At 42.0% G+C, this 12,233-nt stretch overlaps 1 pseudogene; it reads right to left on the bottom strand.

Moving 5' to 3' along the window:
• Positions 1-4,672: 4,672 nt before the first annotated feature.
• Positions 4,673-10,533, bottom strand: LOC135543951 (aquaporin-3-like; annotated as a pseudogene).
• Positions 10,534-12,233: the final 1,700 nt, after the last annotated feature.

Raw genomic sequence — 12,233 nt, 5'->3', positions numbered from 1 at the left:
CGAGCTCCCTTCCTCCTTATATATTAAGCGGTGTCAGAAGAAGACAGCTTCTACCCACTAGCCATAAGACTGCTAAATAGCCATTCGAGTGCTAAATAGTTTTAATTAAATGGTTACCCGGACTATATACACTGTCCCTATCTTGCACTGACTCTATGCACACTCACAAGACTATATATACACACCAGATACACACACACTCATACTACATGGACACGGACACTCACACAAAACCTACACACATTCACATACACTACATGCGCACACACACATACATACTACATGCACACACACACACACACAAAACACACACACATACAAACACACAAAACCACAAACACTTTAACACTCATCATGCTGCTGCTATTCTGTTCTTTATTTTACTCTAATTATTATCTATCCTGATGCGTAGTCACTTTACCCTGCCTTCATGTACATATCTACCTCAAATACCTTATTATTATCTATCCTGATGCGTAGTCACTTTACCCTGCCTTCATGTACATATCTACCTCTAATACCTTATTATTATCTCTCCTGATGCCTAGTTACTTTACTTTATAGGCATATTTTGTTCACAATAGACAAACATAGGCTCATTCTGTTCAGAACAACCCAGGGTATGATGCCATGTCATCTTGTAACTTGTACGAACATATCAAACATAGTGATCATAAACGTTTACACTGTATATGTTTTATAATATGTAAATGAGATGTGCAGATTTGGACTCACTGTGTTTGGTTTACTTGTATGACATCAAAGCGGTATTTATTATAATCCTCAATGTCTCATCTTTTTACATATACCGATCAAAAATATTAATGCAACATGCAAAAAGTTCAAAGATTTTACTGAGATACAGTTCATATAAGGAAATCAGTCAATTGAAATAAATTCATTAGGCCCTAAGATATGGATTTCACATGACTGGGCAGGCATGCAGCCATGGGTGGGCCCACCATGCCAATTGCACTCTCCCATGAAATTTGAGAAATCTGTAAGGTGTTTGACTAAACTGCATATTTTAAATGGTCCTTTTATTGTCCAGCAGCACAAGGTGCACCTGTGTAATGATAATGCTGTTTAATCCGCTTCTTGATATTCTACACCTGTCAAGTGGATGGATTATCTTGGCAAAGGAGAAATGCTCACTAACAGGGATGTACACAAATTTGTGCACAAAATTTGAGAGAAATAAGCTTTTTGTGCGTATGGAACACTTCTGGGATTTTTTATTTCCGCTCAAGAAACATGGGATCAACATATTGTGTTAAAATGTTTGTTCAGTGTACATCGAGTTCTCTTAATTTACAGCATTTCCCTCTCAGACAATAAAAAATGTGCAAAAAACGTTGGCCAATTAGGGGGAAGGATTTCTGTCATGTGTGGTGATCAAGTTCTGAAAGTTCTGACATATTCAATCAATCCATATACCAGTCTGCTGTTCCCACATGCTTCAAGAGGGCCACCATTGTTCCTGTTCCCAAGAAAGCTAAGGTAACTGAGCTAAACGACTACCGCCCCGTAGCACTCACTTCCGTCATCATGAAGTGCTTTGAGAGACTAGTCAAGCACCATATCACCTCCACCCTACCTGACACCCTAGACCCACTCCAATTTGCTTACCGCTCAAATAGGTCCACAGACGATGCAATCTCAACCACACTGCACACTGCCCTAACCCATCTGGACAAGAGGAATACCTATGTGAGAATGCTGTTCATCGACTACAGCTCGGCATTCAACACCATAGTACCCTCCAAGCTCGTCATCAAGCTCGAGACCCTGGGTCTCGACCCCGCCCTGTGCAACTGGGTACTGGACTTCCTGACGGGCCGCCCCCAGGTGGTGAGGGTAGGTAACAACATCTACTCCCCGCTGATCCTCAACACTGGGGCCCCACAAGGGTGCGTTCTGAGCCCTCTCCTGTACTCCCTGTTCACCCACGACTGCGTGGCCACGCACGCCTCCAACTCAATCATCAAGTTTGCGGACGACACAACAGTGGTAGGCTTGATTACCAACAACGACGAGACGGCCTACAGGGAGGAGGTGAGGGCCCTCGGAGTGTGGTGTCAGGAAAATAACCTCACACTCAACGTCAACAAAACTAAGGAGATGATTGTGGACTTCAGGAAACAGCAGAGGGAACACCCCTATCCACATCGATGGAACAGTAGTGGAGAGAGTAGCAAGTTTTAAGTTCCTCGGCATACACATCACAGACAAACTGAATTGGTCCACTCACACAGACAGCATCGTGAAGAAGGCGCAGCAGCGCCTCTTCAACCTCAGGAGGCTGAAAAAATTTGGCTTGTCACCAAAAGCACTCACAAACTTCTACAGATCCACAATCGAGAGCATCCTGCCCTCCAGGGCTGTATCACCACCCGATGTTACAGGAAGGCCATAAAGATCACTGCTCCGCCCTCAACCGTAAGGCTCTCCAGAGAGGTCAGTGAGGTCTCAAAGCTGGGACCGAGAGACGAAAAACATCATCTCAAGGCCATCAGACTGTTAAACAGCCTGCCCTCCAGGACACCTACACCACCCCATGTTACAGGAAGGCCATAAAGATCATCAAGGACATCAACCACCTTATATAAGCCACTGCCTGTTCACCCCGCTATCATCCAGCAGGCTTAGGTCAGTACAGGTGCATCAAAGCTGGGACCGAGAGACTGAAAACCAGCTACTGTATCTTGCCTATGCTGCTCTGTACCATCACTCATTCATATATCCTTATGTACATATTCTTTATCCCCTTACACTGTGTATAAGACAGTAGTTTAGGAATTGTTAGTTAGATTACTTGTTGGTTATTACTGCATTGTCGGAACTAGAAGCACAAGCATTTCGCTACACTCGCATTAACATCTGCTAACCATGTGTATGTGACAAATAAAATTTGATTTGATTTGATTTGAATGGCTTACAGTCAAAACCCATACAGCACTCTAAAGTGCAGAGCCTGAACTCTGACATCATTTATAGCATTATAGCCATTGCTTTCCAATTTAGTCGTTTATCAGTTCTCAAATCTGCCATTCAACCATTACACTCTTAGCAACTTTTTTCTATCTAGAACCTAAAAGGGTTCTTCAGCTGTCCCCATATAGGAGAATCCTTTGAATAACTATTTTTGGTTCCAGATAGAACCCTTTTTGGTTCCATGGAAAACCCTTTACATAGAGTGCTATACTTGGAACCCAAAAGGGTTCTACATGGAACCAAAAAGGTTTGTCCTATGGGGACAGCTGAAGAACCATTTTTGTATACGGGTGTGAGTGGAAAGGGTAATGCATGTACTACCTACTGTATGGCCTGGTCAGAGTGTTAGTGTCTGATTTACAGTACCAGTCAAAAGTTTGGACACACATGGAGGAGGTGTGATGGTGTGGAGGTGCTTTGCTGGTGACACTGTCAGTGATTTATTTAGAATTCAAGACACACTTAAAAAGCATGGCAACCACAGCATTCTGCAGCGATAGGCCATCCCTTTTTGTCAGCATTTAGTGGGACTATAATTTTTTCCCCCACCAGGACAATGACTCAGAACACAGCTCCAGGCTGTGTAAGGGCTATTTGACCAAGAAGGAGAGTGATGGAGCATCAGATGACCTGGCCTCCACAATCACCCGACCTCAAACCAATAGAGATGGTTTTGGATGAGTTGGACCACAGAGTGAAGGAAAAGCAGCCAACAAGTGCTCAGCATATGTGGGAACTCCTTTCACACAGTTGGAAAAACATTCCTCGTGAAGCTGTTTGAGAAAAGGCCAAGAGTGTGCAAAGCTGTCATCAAAGCAAAGGGTGGCTGCTTTGAAGAATTTCACATATAAAATATGTTGATTTGTTTAACACATTTTTGGTTCCTACATAATTCCATGTGTGTTATTTTATAGTTTTGATGTCTTCACAATTATTCTACAATGTAGAAAATAGTAACAATCAAGAAAAACCCTGGAATGAGTAGGTGTGTCTAAAATTTTGACTGGTACTGTATATGTGTACAATTAATGTGTACAATATGTGTACAATATGTATACAATGCGTACAATTAGATTATAGTTCATTGTATATTGAATTCAGTAGAGCCAGAATCCTAACTATAAGGGCAAAGCATAGTAAAAATGGCAAAACTGTATACTGGGTGCTCAACTTCCTTTTTTGGCATTATCTAGGTGTCATCTCGTCTCTCTTAGATCCTGACACAAATTCAACACAGCACCACATTTCAAATGAGTGAGAGGTGATACTACTTCTGCTTTGAATCCTCTGTTTTCCATTTTTTTTCTGTGCCAAAGCATCACTACTGCAGTTTTGTCAGCAAGGCGGCATAAGAGAAGACTGTTTTTGTTTTGTTATTTTCTAGATTTGTAGGAGTTTCTGATGTTGAAAGTAGGCTGCATACTGAAGCTGCAGATACAGTGTGTGTGTGTGTGTGTGTGTGTACTGTTGACAAATGGTCTCTATCGGTCCTGTCTTCAGGGTTTGAACCTGGTGGTATATAAGGAATAGTTGATTTGAATCATATTTTATTAATCCCCACAAAGAAACGAGTTTGTCACTAAGGAAAGACATTAAATATGCAAGAAAATACTACAAAGACGTACAGTATATTATCTACATAGAGAGGGTTTAAAATGGGTCAAGAAGATTCATGCACTCAGGCGCTCTCCTTGGTTGTAAGGCTGGACAGTTTAAGCATCTCCTCTTGTTCCTCCTTTTCTTCCTCTTCCCTCTTCTCCCGTGCCTCTCCCTCCACGTGGTACCCCACCATCAGCTGGTACAACGTCATCCCCACCACCGCACCAACGAAGGGGGCAAAGATGGACACAAAGAACCAGTAGGAAGAAGCTCTGTGGGAGACCAAGACAGAGACAAGGTTGTATGTCTATGCAGAGTAAATAGTGAGAGCAGAGTATCTTTAATAAATTATGGTAAGATAAAACTTCCCATAAGACATGCTTTATTTAAGTTATTATTAGAAAGAAAAAAAAACACAGAAACCAAAAAACAGGAGAAAAACCCTAAGGTGACTCACGTGAAGACCTCGCTACCCCAGCCAGCCAGGGCAGTAAATATGCGTGGGCCCAGGTCTCTGGCAGGGTTGAAGCCCATGGACAGACCGATGACCAGCACCACAAAGCCCACCGTGAAGGCCTCCAATCCCCGGTGAATAGGGTTGTTGTAGGGGTCCACGATGGCCAGGATACACATGATCAGGGCAGCCGTGCCTATCATCTGTAACACAGCCAGGCTCAGTTGTATATGGTTGTTGTGTGTTTTGTTGATTACATGTGCTTGTTGTTGTTATATACTATGGTTTCCATACAGGATATTAGTCCATATAACTTATTGTGAGACTGTCCTAATATGGATGCACTAATATACTATAATATTGTGAATGTACCTGGTCAAAGAATCCATTAACCAGAGTGAGATGTTTGGAGGGATAGGTAGCAAAGATCCCAGCAGTTGCATTCTCCCCCTAAACGATCAGTGTTCCTTGGCCGTAGTCCCACAATGCATCTGGAGAAACCATGGTAACACATAAGATACCACATTGTGTGTGGTACAGTACCATCTACAGTAGCTGTATAACTTTGAAACTCCCTTTAACAGTTAAAAGGGAGTTAACAGTTATTTAAGTCTAAACTTTGAACGTCTTGAATGTTTTCAGTGGAACATGGCAACTAGAAAAATTGTTGTTGTTGTTGTTTGGACATTTATCATCATAAAACATTTCCAAATTCCCCTCACCAAAATACATGCCAAATATGATCCCAGATCCCAGGAAGGCCCCCAGAGTCTGGAACAAGAAAAACACAGTCCTCCAAGGTTCTCTCCCCAATAGACAGAGAGCGAAGGTTACATTTGGGTTCAGGTGGCCTCCTGTGACAAAGAACAATTTGGCAAATGGTGAATGGCCATTTCTCAGTTTCATTCTATTCCATTTTCTCTGAGTAAAAATCACCCAAGACCATCCCTCTTTAAACCAAGTCTCCTCCTGATTTTCTCTAAATGAGAGAAAACAACCCGAGCATATCAAGACCATAGATGATTCTCTTAAAACCTTTTCTCAGAGTGGAATAAAGGACCCGAGACTATCTGCCATAATAGTAGACTCAGTAAATACCTGTTAGGATGGCAGGTCTCTGTGACACACAGTAAATTGGAGCGATGAAAAGCCCCTGAAAATGATCCCATGAAGCTACAGTAGATTTTAAAACCTTGAAGTAGAAAACCTAATGAACTGTTCAGACTGCGTATTCACGTAGGTGTCGGTCTCCCTCCTCTCACCTTGCGTTTGCTGCTTAAATTGCGGCATGGTAGGAGGTGCCTAATTATACAAGTCTTATTTTCACAGCTGCCATCTGTATTAGAGGGCGACAGCCTCATTATATAAAGGCATCGAAGACGTGGGCACAAGTGAACTGCGGAAATCTCTGTGCTGCCTGCCTTTTGATTTGCTTTTATAGTGAATGAGGAAATAACTCAATTTGTAATTTCACACTTTCCTTTCATTCATGGACCCAATAACTTTGAAATTTGAGGGGCAAGCGAGTGTCATTCTTTGTTCCTCTGTATGCCTCTCGGATTTCCAGTGTTTGCAGTTCTCTCTCTCTCTGTCTCCTGTCTCTAAATATTGCAGTTGAAATTACTGTTAGTTTACCTTAGGTAGAATGTGTCTGTCACAATAGTTTAACTTATCACTCCCAATAGACTTCCAACTATAAGACAGTAATGTCTGGACTAATGAAAACTCTTCTTTTCCTGACCTTTGATTTCAGAGGAAGTAAGAGTGATAATGTTCCCCCATCATCCGAAACCTGTCCGCTGACCAGTATGACCAGTGTGGCAGCGAAGCCAAAAGGCAAAGTTGGCGATGATGAACATTCCATGGGAGCCACCACTCAGCACCAGCTGGGCCACCGCACCACAGCCAAACATCTACAGGAAGAGGAGAGAGACATGTGAGATGAGAGAGACCCTGCATGGGTGACCAAAGCAATGTGAACATTGTAATGTGTTGTGTTACATTTTGTTGATGTTTACGCTGACCCCCCGCCCCCCCATAACGGAATACACTATATATAAGGGTCATCTTCATCATCAACAAGTTTACTATGGCATGCGCATCACATTCAGATAGTCTGTAACTATCTGTGTAGACATTTTCTGTGTAGATTAGTGAGAATGGAGGATGCATAGAGAATAGCCTGTTCCATTCCAGCCTCTTTCTGCTTTAGTCAGCTTGTTGTCCGGCCCAAAAAATTTTCAATCAACTTTTGGCTGAGTGCCTTGTGCACTCAGGATCCCAAAAATGCCTGTGGTCGAGCGGTGGTCCAGCACTTATTTCAAATGAGTTTTAAGACTTTTCCAACTTTAGGTCTGTATAGCGCTCAGATAAACAGACAGAGGGTAGAAAATAGGTCACCAAAGATGGTAAACACCTCCAACCGTTTGACCTGAGTGCCACCCCTCTTCCTGTGCCATTAAGCTTACTACAGATCTTGCCTGAGGTGTGGCTTACATTGACCCGAGAAGCCATGCTTGTGTCGTTTTGAATGTGCTACGGAGCCCATGGGTGGTGTGTATGTGTGTTGATATGGGTTTGCTGCGGAGCCCAGGGGCCGTGGTGGTGTGCAGTATGGGTCAGTGGGGGTCGCTGGTTGGCAGATTATCTGGCACAGGCATAAAGTTGAAGTCAGAAGTGAAATGTCAGAATAATAGTAGAGAGAACAATTTATTTCAGCTTTTGTTTCTTTCATCACATTCCCAGTGGGTCAGAAGTTTACATACACTCAATTAGTATTTGGTAGCATTGACTTTCAATTGCTTAACTTGGGTCAAACATTTTGGGTAGCCTTTCACAAGCTTCCCATAATAAATTGGGTGAATTTGGGCCCATTCTTCCTGACAGAGCTGGTGTAACTGAATCAGGTTGGTAGGCCTCCTTGCTGGCACATGCTTTTTCAGTTTTGCCAACACATTTTCTATAGGATTGAAGTCAGGGCTTTGTGATGGCCACTCCAATACCTTAACGTTGTTGTTCTTAAGCCATTTTGCCATAACTTTGGAAGTATGCTTGGGGTTGTTGTCCATTTGGAAGACCCATTCATGACCAAGCTTTAACTTCCTGACTGATGTCTTGAGATGCTGCTTCAATATATCCACATAATTTTCCATCCTCATAATGCCATCTATTTTGTGAAGTGCACCCGTCCCTCCTGCAGTAAACCACACCCACAACCTGATGCTGCCACCACCGTGCTTCTCGGTTGGGATGGTGTTCTTCAGCTTGCAAGCCTCTCCCTTATTCCTTCAAACATAATGATGGTCATTATGGCCAAACAGTTATTTTTTTTCATCAGTCTAGAGGACAAGAAGTACAATATTTGTCTCCATGTGCAGTTGCAAACCAAAGTCTGGCTTTTTTATGGCGGTTTTGGAGCAGTGGCTTCTTCCTTGCTGAGCGGCCTTTCAGGTTATGTCGATATAGGACTCGTTTTACTGTGGATATAGATACCTTTATACCTGTTTCCTCCAGCATCTTCACAAGGTCTTTTGCTGTTGTTCTGGGATTGATTGGAACTTTTCGCACCAAAGTATGTTCATCTCTATTTCCCACTGGGGCCACCCATATGCAGTAGTGGCCCCAGCCGACTTGTAAGTCGCTTTGGACAAAAGCGTCTGCTAAATGGGATATATTATTATATTATTATATTACTAAGCGACGACTGCATGGTCCCATGGTCTTTATACTTGCGTACTATTGTATGTACAGATGAACGTGGTACCTTCAGGCGTTTGGAAATTGCTACCAAGGATGAACCAGACTTGTGGAAGTCTACAATTATTTTTTGAAGTCTTGGCTGATTTCTTTTGATTTCCCCATGATGTTAAGCAAAGAGACACTGAGTTTGAAGGTAGGCGTTGAAATACATCCACAGGTACACCTCCAATTGACTCAAATGATGCCTATCAGAAGCTTCAAAATCCATGACATAATTTTCTGGAATTTTCCAAGCTGTTTAAAGGCACAGTCAACTTAGTGTATGTAAACTTCTGACTCACTGGAGTTGTGATACTGTGAATTATAAGTGAAATAATCTGTCTGTAAACGATTGTTGGAAAAATAACTTGTGTCAGGCACAAAGTAGATGTCCTCACCGACTTGCCAAAATGATAGTTTGTTGACAAGAAATGTGTGGAGTGGTTGAAAAATGAGTTGTAATGACTCCAAACTAAGTGTATGCAAACTTCCGACTTCAGCTGTATATTCAACCAAGCAGCATGGTGGATCATACAGAAACATACATTGGTGCCGAGTTTCCATGGGAAGATATAAAGCTTTCTATATGCATTTGATCAAGAGTGTCTTGTGGTAGGTGGGTTATGGTGGCTATTGAAGATCCTAGCTAGATATCTACCCGTGGAGCTTTCTTTAGAGCAGAGAAGACCTGCCTTCAGGCATCCACGGCCATGGGAGTTGTGTTTGCCAGGGGGGTATAACGCTTCACTCAGTAGTGTGTCCAAACAGTGGATCAGACATAAGTTACACCTCTCACACTGCAGGCTAGGAAAATACCAGATGGCATGACCACCCCCTCTCGTATCTTCGCTCCAGCTACTGTTGTTGTGCTGTGTGGTGGTTGATACCAGGTTGCTGTTTGTGTATTAATCTGTTACCTACGTGAACAAGTTGGTTCCATGACAATTATCTTTCACCTTGGAGGGCAGTATACGATTCTATTCTATTCCATAGGTTTGTCTCATATAGGCTAGGTTTTGAGTTCTCCCTACAGCTGTATGCATGTGAATATGTTTGTGGATTAAATTTATAGATCAATTTCTATATTTTACAAAACACAGTGAATCTGTGTAAATATGGAATGTAATATCAACAAGGAGGTACTAATAATTATCTGATGACTTCACTTTCTCTCAGAGTTAATTACCTGGTTCTATGGAAAACAATACTATTTAAATGTATTAATTTAAAGTAGAGGATGTTCATTTTCAGTGTACGTCTTCGACATGAAAAACAAAGTCAGAGGATTTGAAATACTTAATAAACAATCAATTGGGTTAATAACCTGCCTCATCTAGATTTTGGAGGACATTCTTTTCACACACACAAGCTGTCAATCAGCTCCTACTTGTTGGATAGCTAGGTGGTAAAAATTAATAGAAGTGAATAGGGGGTAGAATGTGCCAAAACTAAAAGGAGTTAAATACAGGTCTCAGATATAGGAAAAACACTTCAAAGCATACTTCCTTCCCTATGACCATCTTAAAACAATTTCATATGTTAGCTTAGTAGATATCACCCTCTAAAGGCTTAGACTCAAGAGAAGGGTTTTATTTCCATAGGTAATGCTACTCTAGCGACGTAGAACAGTCCCCACTCACCACGAGAAACAGGGTTCTCAAGCACTCTGCCAGAGCCTGGCGTAGCAACATGTGGCGGATCTGGAAGGTCCTCACTAGCTTGTCCAAGGGTGCCTTCTGTTTTCCCATGAAGCAGCTGTGACAGGGTCGTCCAGTGAGAGCAGGGTCGGAGGCGCAGGGCTGACTAGGAATGTGTGTGAAGGAGGGCTGTGTGTCGACTCTAAGATCTCAGAAAAGATCTCAGATCCCTCCCTTGTTAAAAAATACAAATAAAAAACACAGCTCTCCTGGATTTTGAACCCCTCCCTGCACATCTCCACCCATATCCCCCCCTTCATTATTATTGTTTTCAAGTCCTCTTTTTCAACTTTTTCCTCCTCTGCTTTCTTGAAAATGTCCTTGTTGGGGATTACTACAACTACTCCACTTGGTGTTTTGTAACAGGCAGCCCATTTCCGATATATTTTTCAGTCATTTATCTTTTCACCAGTCAGATCAGCTGCAAAAGATCTGATGTGAAAAGATCTGATGTGATTGATCAAAATAACAGCTAGTGGAAAACATATCAGAATTGTGCCGCATGTGCAAATGTAGCCATAGTGTCGCCTGCCTGTATACAAGAAAACTACAGCCTCTATAAAAAGGTCTGAATGTTCACGGCACAGCAGGTAGTTTCAACAGAGTAGCCGGTTCAAGCTCTACTTCATATGTTCGCCTTAAATCACTGCAGTAGTTTTAAGCAGGGTACTTAACTTGTATAATTACCATACACACTAGCATTACTGATGTGGAAATGAAATCACTTAAATGACTAAAATGTAAAAAAAAACTAAAAAAAACCCACATACATATACTACCAGTCAAAAGTTTGGACACCTACAAATTCTAGGATTTTCTTTATTTGGACTATTTTCGACATTTTAGAATAATAGTGAAGACATCACAACTATGAAATAACACATTTGTTGATCTCGCTCACCGTGGCCGACATGAGAAAGGTCTTTAATCAGGTCAACACCCACAAGGCTGTGTGGCCCATATTCCAGGGTGGGTTATCAGAGCACGCACAGAACAGCTGGCAGGCATATTCACAGTAACTTTCAACCTCTCCTTGTCCCAGTCTACAGTCCCCACGTTTTAAGATGACCACTATCCTTCCTGTCCCCAAGAACTCTAAGGCTTCATGCCAGAATGACTAACACACTATAGAGTAATGTGTGGAGAGTAAGACTAGGTCATCCATGGATCTTTTGGGGAGGTACAGTGCCTTGCGAAAGTATTCGGCCCCCTTGAACTTTCAAGAATCAACAACAAGTGGGACACAATCATGAAGTGGAACGACATTTATTGGATATTTCAAACTTTTTTAACAAATCAAAAACTGAAAAATTGGGCGTGCAAAATTATTCGAACCGAAAAATACTTCAACTACGCCAAGCTTTTTTCAAAATTTGCTCCATAATATCGACAGAAACACGGCAAACGTTGTTAAGGATCCATCGTCAAGGTGTTTTTAACATATGTATTCGATAATATATCCGTCGAGGCAATTAGTTTCTCATAAGAAGCGATTGGAAAAATGGCTACCTCAGTATTTTATGCAAGATTTTCTCCGGGAGACACCATGTGACCACTCGCTATATATGGTCCCTTACAGCCATTCTCCAATGGAAATGCCTAAAAAGACGTCACAATGCTGTAGACACCTTGGGAAATGCGTGGAAAACGTAAGCTCATTCGTAGCTCATTCACAGCCATATAAGGAGTCGTTGGCATGAGGCAGTTTAAAAAAATGCGGCACTTCCTGATTGGATTTTTATCTGGGTTTC

The sequence above is a fragment of the Oncorhynchus masou genome, chromosome 8 (assembly GCF_036934945.1).
Source record: "Oncorhynchus masou masou isolate Uvic2021 chromosome 8, UVic_Omas_1.1, whole genome shotgun sequence".
In the NCBI taxonomy this organism is placed as follows: Eukaryota; Metazoa; Chordata; class Actinopteri; order Salmoniformes; family Salmonidae; genus Oncorhynchus; species Oncorhynchus masou.
The sequence above is the reverse complement of the archived record's forward strand: the minus strand, read 5'-3'. Positions and strand labels throughout refer to the sequence as shown.